This window comes from Pinus tabuliformis, chromosome 5_2, assembly GCF_031772625.1.
Source record: "Pinus tabuliformis cultivar Carrire ecotype Pingquan chromosome 5_2, CPIR1, whole genome shotgun sequence".
NCBI lineage: Eukaryota > Viridiplantae > Streptophyta > Pinopsida > Pinales > Pinaceae > Pinus > Pinus tabuliformis.
In genome coordinates this window covers 682,239,795-682,251,801 of record NC_142306.1, presented here as the reverse complement: position 1 = coordinate 682,251,801, position 12,007 = coordinate 682,239,795, and positions in this window count along the sequence as shown.

Below are 12,007 nucleotides of genomic sequence, written 5' to 3'. Positions count from 1 at the left end.
TTTTGCTCTTTTCAGATTGTATTGGAATCTTTCAAGTAAATCCTCCAAGTTTTCATCTTCTTTTTGTACCATTTTAAATACTTCATCCTTGTGGTTGGTAGGCATACAATAATCCATGTATCTATCCAAAAATGTTTGTTTCATATCATTCCAAGTCCTAATGGATTGAGTGAGTAATCCCATGAACCATTTCAAAGCAGCTCCTTTCAATGTTGAAGGAAACAGTTTGAGTTTTTGAGAGTCTTCCAGATAATCATAGGTTCGACACACGACCTCAAACTCAAATAGAAATGTTTCAGGATCTTCATTTCTTAACCCATGAAAGTTTGGGAGGACAGATGGTGAAATATTTTTCATTGTTGCTCGAGAATCCTCATCGACTATAGGAAATCCAAATGAGTTGTCTCCATCCCTATTTCCCCCATTGTTACCTCTACCTCCTCCATTATTTCCTCCTCCCCCTCCTCTACCTCTACCTCTACCAAATCTGTTAACTCCCTCTTCTGTCATAGTAGTTTTCTCAGAGATTTCAGAGTCCTCTGGTTCCTCTATTAATGGCGAATGAGGAGGAATTTCTCCCTCTTCTTCCTCAGGTGATTCTACTTCTTCAATTACAATGTGTCTACCAGTAGAAGAAAAGAAAGGATATTTTCCTAATTCAGATTCGATGGATGGTGAGGAAGAGTCTCCTAAATCAACTACTGTCTCTTGAATTCCAGGAATCCTAGGGCTAGGAGTGTAGGTTGGAGATGATGGAGGTGTCTCTTGTCTATTCCTTGAGGTAGAAGGAGTTGTAAAAATCGAACTCTTGGCTCTAGCTAAAAACCTTCCCCTAGAATCTCTTGTTCTATGCATGTCATTTTTTTATTTTTCTTCAAGTCGAGCTAATAATTCTCTTTCTAATCTTCCAGGTCACTCTAGGTGCAAGAAGAGAGCATACTCAAGAAACTATTAAACCAAGAACTTTCTCTTTTCTGATCCTCCAGATCACACTAAGTGCAAGAGGAGAGCATACTTTGAGAGGTTATCAATTTTCCTTCCTTGAAATTTTCTTGTTTTTTTTAAGAAATTAGCTACCTAATTTCACTTCCCCGGTAACGGTGCCAAAATGTTTGGTCAATTTAGTGTGTTCTAAATTGCTATTTAAAATGTCAATCCGGGATTCGTAAACTGACGAAGTGAAGTGTACTATATGTACAAGATAACCATTTCCTTAGTTTTTTTTTGTTTTTGAGTTTTTTTAGTTTGTTTTTGGATTTATCTTTCCCTAATGTGTGATGGCGAAAATGAAAGTTAAGTATGGATGGTGATGGTGATTTCTACAGTGGTTTTCCAAACTTAAAAGTGCTCAAAAAGAAAGCTTTAAAATAACTGTAATGAAATCAATTCTTAAGAGGAAGTAAATGTATCAAATAGTGAACTAATGACAATGGCCCAGTATCCTTGCTGCTGAATGAAAAATAAAGTAAAAACTGAACTTAAAGCAACTCAAACTAAAAGCAAAGCAACTAATTCACGTTACTTCAACTCTTCAGATCCTTTACCCTTCAGCTCAATCTACCTTGTGGGAAGCAATCATGAACAAGTCAAGCAATATGATATCTAAATGGCAAGAAATTAAATTGCATAAAGGAAACTAATCACACTACTTCAACTCTTCTGATCCTTTACCCTTCAGCTCAATCTACCTTGTGGGAAGCAATCATGAATAAGTTTAAGAAATATGATAACTAAATTGCAAGAAATTAAATTGCATAAAGGAAACTAATTACACTACTTCAACTCTTCTGATCCTTTACCCTTCAACTCAGTCTACCTTATGGGAAGCAATCATGAATAAGTTTAAGAAATATGATAACTAAATCACACTACAATAAGTAATATTCTGATTCCTTACTAATAGAGTCACTTGACTATAGAAAAAAACCATAAACAAATGAGTAGTATGATGTCTAAATAGCAGAAAATAAATAAGCAAAACACAATTTGAAAAAGGACAGTGCTGGAATTAAACTTCAGAAAATGGAATTTAGCAGGAAGGACAATGATTCGGATTTAAACAGGAATGCAACAAATTATAGAGATAACCATATACACAAAGATGCAGGGGAAATAATACTTCATTTCATTAATGGAAAATACTGAAATATGCTTACAACCAGAAATGGAAATAAACTAGCTAGGGCAATGGTGGCTTATCTCTGAGAAGAGATGTGGCAGCTACATGCTTCTGAACTGTTCTACAATGAGGCTCGAAGACCTATTTGTTGTTGAGAAACAATGGAAAACCCTTCACATCCCAAAACCTAACCCTAGAAGATGAAACGCCAAATTGTGGGCCCTGTTTGGGTAAATTGGTACATCAATTTCCCGGGGTCGTAACTTTGGCATACGATCTCCATTTGACGCGTACGATAGCTCGTTAGAAAGATCTATCCGAGTACTACCAATTTGGGAGGAAAGGACCCATGTTTCCCTAGATTCCCAAAAAAACGTCGTTTAGGGCCTCAAAACGGCTCTGGAAGTTCAGGACCCGAAAAACTGCTAAAAATAGTAAACTGTGCTGCAACTTAGGAAACTGAAAAGACTGAAAGAGACAGTTGTGGGGGTCCAAATGGGATAGGTGGGTGGCCACCAACATCCACTTGGATCATTCCTCCCCCCTTAGGAAGCAATGGTCCCCATTGCGTTGAGTTCCTCCCTGAGCTGAGGAAGCTTCTGCTGAGCTGGGTTTCTTGTGAGCTGTTCTGCAATCTCTGATGTGTCCAGAAATGGTGGAAAGCATGGTCGACAATGGTCCACATTGAACACTCGGTGCAAGCGAAGGAATGGAGGAATGTTGTGCTTCAAAGCATTGTTGCCCGTAGCCTTGGTACTGGTGTAAGGACCATGTCGGAGTGGTCTGAGTTTCTGATGGGTTCTAGTAAGGCGCTCCCTCTGTAGATGTAACCAAACTTTGTCGCCCACTTGAAGCTTGTGTGGTATCCCTGTGGGTGAGAAGTTGTTCCTGTGTTCTGTCATGACCGTATTCCTTTGCTGCTGCTGCTGCGTAGAGGAACCCTTTGCAGGGGTCATGGATGTAGCAACGATCTTCCCCTTACTTTGGGAGTGGACCAGACAGATGAATTTCTTGGTCTGTGATATGAGCTTGCTGCCTTTCTTGGTAGTGATCAAAGATGTGGCAGTAGGTGGGGCTACCTCTGGTATCCTGTATAATGAATTATTCAAAGAAAAAATGACAGCACGAGGTCTTGACTCATACACAGCATCTCGCCTCCACAAGTATGGTTGGCCACAAACATCCAGAGGTGTAACATCACACAATACCTCGTCTGTGAAGGGCTTGATGCTGTAGGGAAGGCGGCACTGCTGGCGAACTTTGAGATCTCGTCCTTCATGAAGCCACCCGATACTGTACGGCCGTGGGTGTGGTGTAGTCGGTAGGCCCAACCGCTTCACGACCTCTGCTGAAATGAGGTACTTTTGGCTGTCACTGTCGACAATGAATTGTAGCGGCGAACCCTTCACCCACATCAGTGAGTGGAAAAGACGCTCCCCCTCTTCTGGATCTGCAGGTTCATTCTTCTGGATCTTGGCAGTGGAAACAATGGCGCTGGGATCCGCATCAATATTCTGCCTCCCTTTTCCATTCCCCTTGTCAGGTTCTGGCTCAAGGTCAGAACATGCATCTGATTCGGAAGCCTTCAACTCGGCCACCAGCGACTGCTTAGTCCGACACTCACTTGTGTTATGAGTGGGACTCTTGTGGAACTCACACCACTTCCCTGTGTCCTTCTTCGGCTTCATGGTGCTGTTCTTTTCTTGCGGCTTCGACGGGTTGTCTTGGGTCACCCAGCCTTAGCTTTGTCCTTTGGGCTTCGGATTTGCAGATCCAAAGTCCCGCTTTTTCTGTTTGAACTTTTGCTCGATTTTGACAGCATATCGGTATGCTGTGCCGAGTGAGGAGATGTTCAAGAACCCCATCTCTTCTTGGATGTATCTGTGTAGGCAGCCGCGGTATTTGAGTACCAGATGGAGCTCAGAATATTTGATACCCAACTGTGTGCAAAGGGTATGAAAAATGTTTGTGAACTCCAGCACATCTTGGTCTCGTCCCTGCCGTAGTGTGGTCCATTTGATGTATTTGTCCTCATAGCTTCCGACAGGGTAGTACTGCTCCTTGATGGCATCCCGGAAGTCATTCCAAGTGGGTGCGGCTGAAAATAGTGAGCCTGTACTTTCATCCTTCTGCTCGCAGTAAGTTTCCCACCAGTCCTTGACGTGGGGGGCTGCTTTGAGAAGAGCAAAAACAATCTTTTCCCGACTTGAAAATTCGTGAACAAAAAAATACCCATCTAGCATATTTAACCATTTGTCTACGACATCTACATCTATTTGACCCTCGAAGATGGGGATTTCAAAATTAACTTGTACCTTAAACGGTGTGGCATTTCCAGAGTCACTGTTGGAAGCCGATGCATCGCCTCTGGGTAGTCGCTGAAGGATCTGCGCAAAGCTATCCATCATCGCATTCCTTTGCCGCTCGAGCACTTCTTCGAGCAAGATTTTGATAGGATCTCCTGCCCCCTCGTCTTTCTTCTCATCCGCCATGGGAGGCCGTCGGGATTTGCGAGGCTGGTCTTGCAAAGGTTCGACCAGTTCAAGCCCTAACTCCTTATATCCCGACCTCGTTGGGGACATGCAAAGAAAAACAGAGAAAAAGCAGACCGCTCTGATACCACTGATCTGGATTTAAACAGGAACGCAACAAATTATAGAGATAACCATATACATAAAGATGCAGCAGAAATAATACTTCATTTCATTAATGGAAAATACTGAAATATGCTTACAACCAGAAATGGAAATAAACTAGCTAGGGCGATGGTAGCTTATCTCTAAGAAGAGATGTGGCGGCTACATGCCTCTGAACTGTTCTGAACTGTGTTACAATGAGGCTCGAAGGCCTATTTATTGTTAAGAAATAATGGAAAACCCATCACATCCCAAAACCTAACCCTAGAAGATGAAATGCCAAATTGTGGGCCCCGTTTGGGTAAATTGGTACATCAATTTCCTGGGGTCGTAACTTTGGCATACGATCTCCGTTTGATGCGTACGATAGCTCGTTAGAAAGATCTATCCGAGTACTACCACTTTGGGAGGAAACAAGGGTCCATGGACCCATGTTGCCCCAGATTCCCAAAAAAAACGTCGTTTAGGGCCTCAAAATGGATTCGGAAGTTCAGGACCTGAAAAACTGCTAAAAATAGTAAACTGTGCTGCAACTTAGGAAACTGAAAAGACTGAAAGAGACAGTTGTGGGGGTCCAAATGGGATAGGTGGGTGGCCACCAACATCCACTTGGATCAGACAAGATGATCTCATATGTCAATAGTTATCAAAAAGATGAAAATTTGCCCGGGCTGCCTAAGAAAACCTGTAGAAAAGCATTGATCAGCTGACAGCTATAAGAAAACATAAATGAAAATGTAAACAGCAGTAAATTAAAAACATCAAAACAACATGTTATATACAGGCTAGTAATTATGAAAACAGAAACATAATGAAATCAAATGAAAACTATACAGGGCTGTAGTGCGCAGGGGCCCTCTGCCACCTCAGCCAATCAACGAACAGTGACAAGAATGAGCTCAGAAAAGTAGTCTTCTCATGTATTAAAGCAACAACAAAATATATAAAACAGAGTATAGTGGGGTGATAATAGCAACAGTTCAAAAATTACATCGCAAAAAGCTTCTACACAACGTTCATCAACGCGTTATTTATAATGAAAAAGTGTTGAAACTAACTAACTGAATCCTATGCTATTAACTGCGTTGCCAGAGACACGTAGATCTCCTCAGTCGAGATCTAGCGTAACGGTCATCATGTCTATTAAATCTTCAGAGTGGTAGCTGTTGGATTCAGGTTACGGGGATGATCTCCAGGTGTGCCAATGTCTCCGTGGCTGAGGACTGTGCCACGTAAACTTTCACGTGCTCAAAACAGAGACGTTCCACTGCTAAATTCCTTGGTTGGCTTTGCCTTTGACCCTTGTTGACCATGACCTTCTATGGATGATTTGGCTGATCTGAAGGGACACGTTCCATGTACCCATCACCTGTAGCTTGCCCATGTGGCTCGTTTCTTCATAGGACACCTATAGCATAGCCTTTAACAAAATGGCTGCGGAATCATGTGCTGGCCGCAGAAACTGACAAGTTTTCGCAGCTGCCTGAACAAAAATCTAAACCAAACAACAATCATAAGCATAGTTAGAAAACCATGTCAGAAGCTCTTTTTAGACTATAATGCAATGATTTAATAGCTTGATGGATGAAGTAAGTGGGAAAAAGAAGGCTGAGAGGGTGTATAGGAAGGTGCAGGTTTGAGGCTCAACAGTATGTGTAGTTGACATGGTCATGCATTGATGACTGGACTCTAGGTAGACTGATGGTTAAATGGTTATGTGCTTATGTATTATATATCTATATGTTGTTATGATTATGTTACATAGGTATCACACTGATTTGATGATCTTGTAGATGAGATATCCTCCCAGAATTATGCTAAGGTACATTGTTTTTTTGTGATTTGGTTTACCTGACATAGTATGCCTTGCAGGAAGAATATCGAAGATGACTAGCAAGATGGTAGACTACAGTTCCCGAGACTCTCCCTATGGATCAAATGAGACATATGGTGTTGGGAATTCTTCCGATTTGGTAAATACACTAAGAATCTTAAAGGAAGAAATAAGGAGTTGCAAGGCAGACAATGACCAAATTATACAAGCACAGGAGAAACTAGTAGAGGTAAATGCAACGATACTTTAGAGTTTGTCAAAATTGCAGTGACAAGGGGCCACTTCAGGTCAACCATGAACAGGAGGAAAAAACTAATGGGGCATATGGAAGTAAGTCACATGGTGGTCATAGGTCAGATAGAGATGACACGGTTAGAGATGGCAGATTGTTGGACACTCCAGATAGGAGAGGTGATAGACACAAGTACCATTCTAGTTCTGGTTCTAACAGAGATGACGATTGACATCATTATCATCCTTACAGGAGGAGAGATAGGGGGTATTTTCTAAATGAGTTTAAGAAATAAAATCCACTTAGATTTGATGGAGAGATGAAGAAGTTGTAGGATGCAAAGGCATGGTTGCTAGGCATAAGGAAGTTCTTCAAGTTGCATGATTACTCAAACAACATGAAAACCAAAATAGCTACATTCAATCTCAGACGTAAAGCTAAAATTTTGTGGGAAGATGTGAAGAATGTCAAAGGTATACATGAGGATAACTTTACTTGGAATGAGTTTGAGCATCTATTCAAGAAGAAGTAACTATTAGAGAGATACTTTGATGACAGGGAAAAGGAATTCTATGAGCTAAAGATGGGATCTAGGACAAATGAGGAGTACACTAGCAAGTTCTTGGAGCTATTGAGGTATGTTCCTTACCTCAAGGAGGAGAAGGCTAAGATTCAGAGGTTCACTAGTGGGTTACCGATGGCATTCAAAGATAGAATTGAGTTTGATGAACCTAGATCATTGGAGGAGGCCATCCGAAAGCTAAACATTTCTATGAACAATCGAAGTGCAGGCCCGAGACTAAGCCAAACTAGAAACATAATGCAAAGAACAATGGAAAATATGACAAGAAGCATGTAATACCTTAGGATTTAGGTAATAAAGAGAACGTAGTGCCACCCAACAAGTTCAATGCATTTGATAGAGGATAGGGACATCGATCGGAGGAACAGAACAAGGATGTAGGCTTGAATCCAATAAAGTGTTGAACTTGTGGCAAATATCATCAGAGGAGAGATTTTCCGCAAAATAAGGGTGGTAGGCCTGAGATATATAGAGCACAGGAGGCACAGGCTACTGGGGATGTTGGTTAGAGTGCTCCTCGTATTTATGCAACATTGGATGAAAAACATGCAGACCATCATGCATCTATCATTGAGATGGATGGTGGATTTGTGATCAAATTATTTCTACTTTGATTGACCCTGGGTCTAATTATAGTTATGTTTTTCATGGCTTGGTGGATAAGTGTGGTTTGAGTAAGGAATTGCACACAAAATATTGGTTAGTGCAGTTGGTTATAGGTAAAAAAAAGTGAGTTCATCATTGAGTAAGAGCTTGTGCATTTAATTTGAATGGTATGCCTACCACAACACATTTGAATGTATTACCATTGGGATCATACAATATGTTGTTTGGCATGGATTGGTTGTACCTATTAGCGCTTGAAATTTCACCTCAGGCTGAGAAAGGTAAACCTCAAGGCAACATCAAACCACTTAGCCTCGTAGCTAGCCCTACAGGGCAGGAGAGGGCTCTCTCCGGTCTATCTCGATAAAGATCTTCAATGGGAGAGATAACCAATAGGGTAACACTGATTTTAGGCTAGTAAACTGATCAAAGGGTTGATTTGGGATTTTTAGGGTTTTTGGTGGCAAATTGAGGAGGTGGCAATTTTGGGTGCGGGGATTGGACACAGTTTTTGCAGGGGGTTCTTTGGGGCGAGGTAGGAGACAGTATTGATGCCTTTGATTGAGGTGGATGATTAAGAATGACAGATGAGGAGTTAAGGAGAGAAAACAATAACTTTGAATTCTCCTTAAACAATAGAAAACATTGAAGTTAAACAAACTTAAAAGCAGAGCATGACAGTCATGAGTTCTACTTTAAAACTTCATTTGTTTAATGTGCAGAAGGAAAAGAAAGGAAATGATTCACATAACACACTTACAAGTACATAGAGAAACACACCATCAATACATGTAACCACAAGAATCCCAAAAAGGACTGCAAAACCCTGGTCTTCCTTAGCCAAAAATTGCAGAGATACAGTGAATAATACAATGATAGCTTCTCCCTCAAGAGTCCAACCATGAAAATGAGCAAGAAAGTACATAATATAGATCATCTAACATCTTTCCCTGCCTCTAGGGGTCGAGCTCACTATCCTAGGAGCTGTTTCAACCACTTCTAAACTAAGCACTGAAAACTAGGCAGTCAAAACAACTTGCCTCTATAAGCTAGGAAACCAATTCATTCATTTAATTTTCACCTATTTCATGAATGAATCTTCTAGAAGAGATACAGAAGTGTAAAAGTATCAAAAAATTACATTATTTACATCAAGGAGGATAACAATCCACTCCAAAAAGTCAAACATGGTCAAATCTGCGTTTTTCTGAGCTGTACAGTGAAATTTTGAGAAAATTGCCTGATAGGTCGCGCGCCTCTGCTTGACGGGTCGCGCGCCTTTGAGGGCACTTTTGGGGCACTTCCAGGTGTCCAAATTGGGCAAGAGTAGGCTTGTTGGAAAGGTCTGTGAGTCTAATTTCCAACCCAACTGGAATTTCTGAATTTGGTGGTTATTTGCCCCTCCAAAATTGCAATCTCCCAAGACTGCTTTCTGTGTCTCAAAAATGTGGCAGAAAGTCATTTTTTGCTTGTTTTTTGACCTTCTGGAGGCCCAAAACTTCATAAAATCTCTTGGCAATGGATGAGCATATGTAACTTTTCATGAAAAATCTAGAAATGCTGAGTTTTTGCAAAATGAAGTTGCCAAGAGAAAGGGTCGCGCGGGGGGTGAGACCTGTTAAAGGGACAAAACCTGTAAATTGCCTGAAAAAACCAAAATTGACTCAAAATGCTCAAAATTTCTTGGGATTTGTGCTGTAGCTGAGCTATTTAGTGCCTTGCTCCTTCAAGGAAGCCTCGGCCAAAATGTGGAGGGGATCGGGCCTCTTTCTCCCTTTTTGTGCCTTGGCCAACCGCCTTTGGAACATCTTCATCTTCGCCTTGCACACGTGCATCCGCGCCCAATAATGGTTCTTCATGTTTCTCAACAATTTCTTATCTTGGTTGGCCTTAGCCAACAGCCTCTCCAAGTGAGCATTGAGCTGGATAAGCATAGACTCTCGCTCAGCGGGCAATGGATCACCGGGTCTTCTTCGATTCAAGTTGCGGTCACTACGGATCCTCCACAACTCATCAAGAGCTTGCTCATCCTCCAACTGTTTGTTGCGCTGCTCTAGATATGAGATTTTCCATTGTGCCCCCTCTAATCTCCTCTGCAATGCATCATTTTCAGCTCTAAGGTGCTGAATGATCTCCTTCGACTCTAGGCTAGGAGAACTGACATCAAGATCAATAAGCTCGATAGCTGGAACACCTGATGGCCCCTCATCAATCTTGGGCTGCTTGCCCCTCTGTGCTGCCTGTGCTGCTGAAGAAAGCGAGGCCCCTTCCACCTGCTGTGGAGATAACACTCGCTGAGCTGATGAAGAAGGCGAGACCCCTTCCACATGCTGTGGAGAAAGTACTCGCCGAGCTGCTGCAAATAAGGCCCTTTGGCCTCTCTGATAAGTGACAAGCGGAGGAGAGCTGACATGGCTAGTCCCGGGGATGTCATGCTGCTGTGATGGTCCTCCCTCCTCGTGAATAACTTCAGGATGTGGCGGTGGTGCTGTAAAGAACTCACGAGAGATAAACTCCTCCCATGAGATGCCCTGCTGAGCCAACTGATGTAAGACCACAAGCTGAATCAAACCATAATGGTAAAGGCTCCTATACTGCTGTGCCGGGCTCTTCCGCTGCATCACAGACACCATCCTCTCAATGTTCTGGCAGAAGAAAACAGGGATGTTCATCATCCGTACCCGTGTGAAATGCATCAATAGGCGAATATGGTACGAATATACCTGTGAAAATCTGCCCTCACAGGTAAAATAGAGCATGATGAGCCTCATCATGGGAGCATACTCACTCCTAAGAAATCTAAAGGGGAACACACCTGTCAAGTGTCTCATGAGTGTGGGTCTAACGAAAGGCTCAAAATGAACACTGTCCAACACCTTGCGCTTATTCCATACCTCTCCGACATTAGGTATCCCTGTGGCCTGTGCAATCATCTCGGGTGTCAATGTAAAGTCCACCCCGGCAAGGTTGACATGTCCATCATGCAAATGTAAAACAAATAGGCGAGCCAACTCTCTGTGATGCTGAATCCAAGAGATCCTCTCGCAAAACTCATAACAAGACATATACTGGAAACATGATACTGCCATAGGACAAGCTTGTAAATCTGTCAAAGAAGTGGGCTCCTCTCTCTTATGATGACCACCCTTTCCACCCTTATGAGGCCTCCTCTGTACCTCAAACTCTGACGCTGATGCCTGGTCATCACTTTGCTCGTAATTGGTCTCGGTTTCTGACATTGTTTAAGGAGAAAAGTGGCTGAAATGTACTGATGTTTCTTCTTGGTAAAATGCTGATTAAAATGTTGTTTCAAGGGGACAAGGAACACGAGGGGAATGTTAGGGGAGCGACATTTTAAAGGGAAAATGGGAATAAATATATAAAATAGGTATTTTTGGGAAAAATCATTGCATATGCATCATTATATAAAATTTTTTACATGGGTATTATGAGAGGTAGGGTTAGGGCTTGATTTTTTTATTTTTTAGGGAAGAGGGGTAAGGTTTAGGTTTTCTTTACAAATTTAAAAGGGAAATTTACATAGGAAGACAAGGAAAATGAAATGGGAAATGGGGAAAAATGATTACAAGGGAATACCTTAAAACAGCATAAAACCCTAGCCATTTTTTTACAATATTAAACCACAACCACATGGAGCTTTTCTCTTGCAAATATAGATCTTTAAAAATGCAATCACGATTTCCTTTGACCATAACAAGCAACAATTTTTAAGTTGGAGGGCCTACCTTAGGCAATTCGACGATTTTGGTGGTTCCTTGGATGAATTTGCAGGCAGTTTGATAAGGAGGGCACTGACAGGTCGCGCGCCTCACCCAACGGGTATTGCACTGTCGGAGGGCGGCTGACGGGTCGCGCGCCTGGTCTGACGGGTCGCGCGCCTCTGCAACTCACAAATTCGCCTCGAACTCACTTGCAATCACTTGCTCAATGACTTAGATGCACAATGAGGCTCGATGGAGGGAGATTGGGCTTTTAT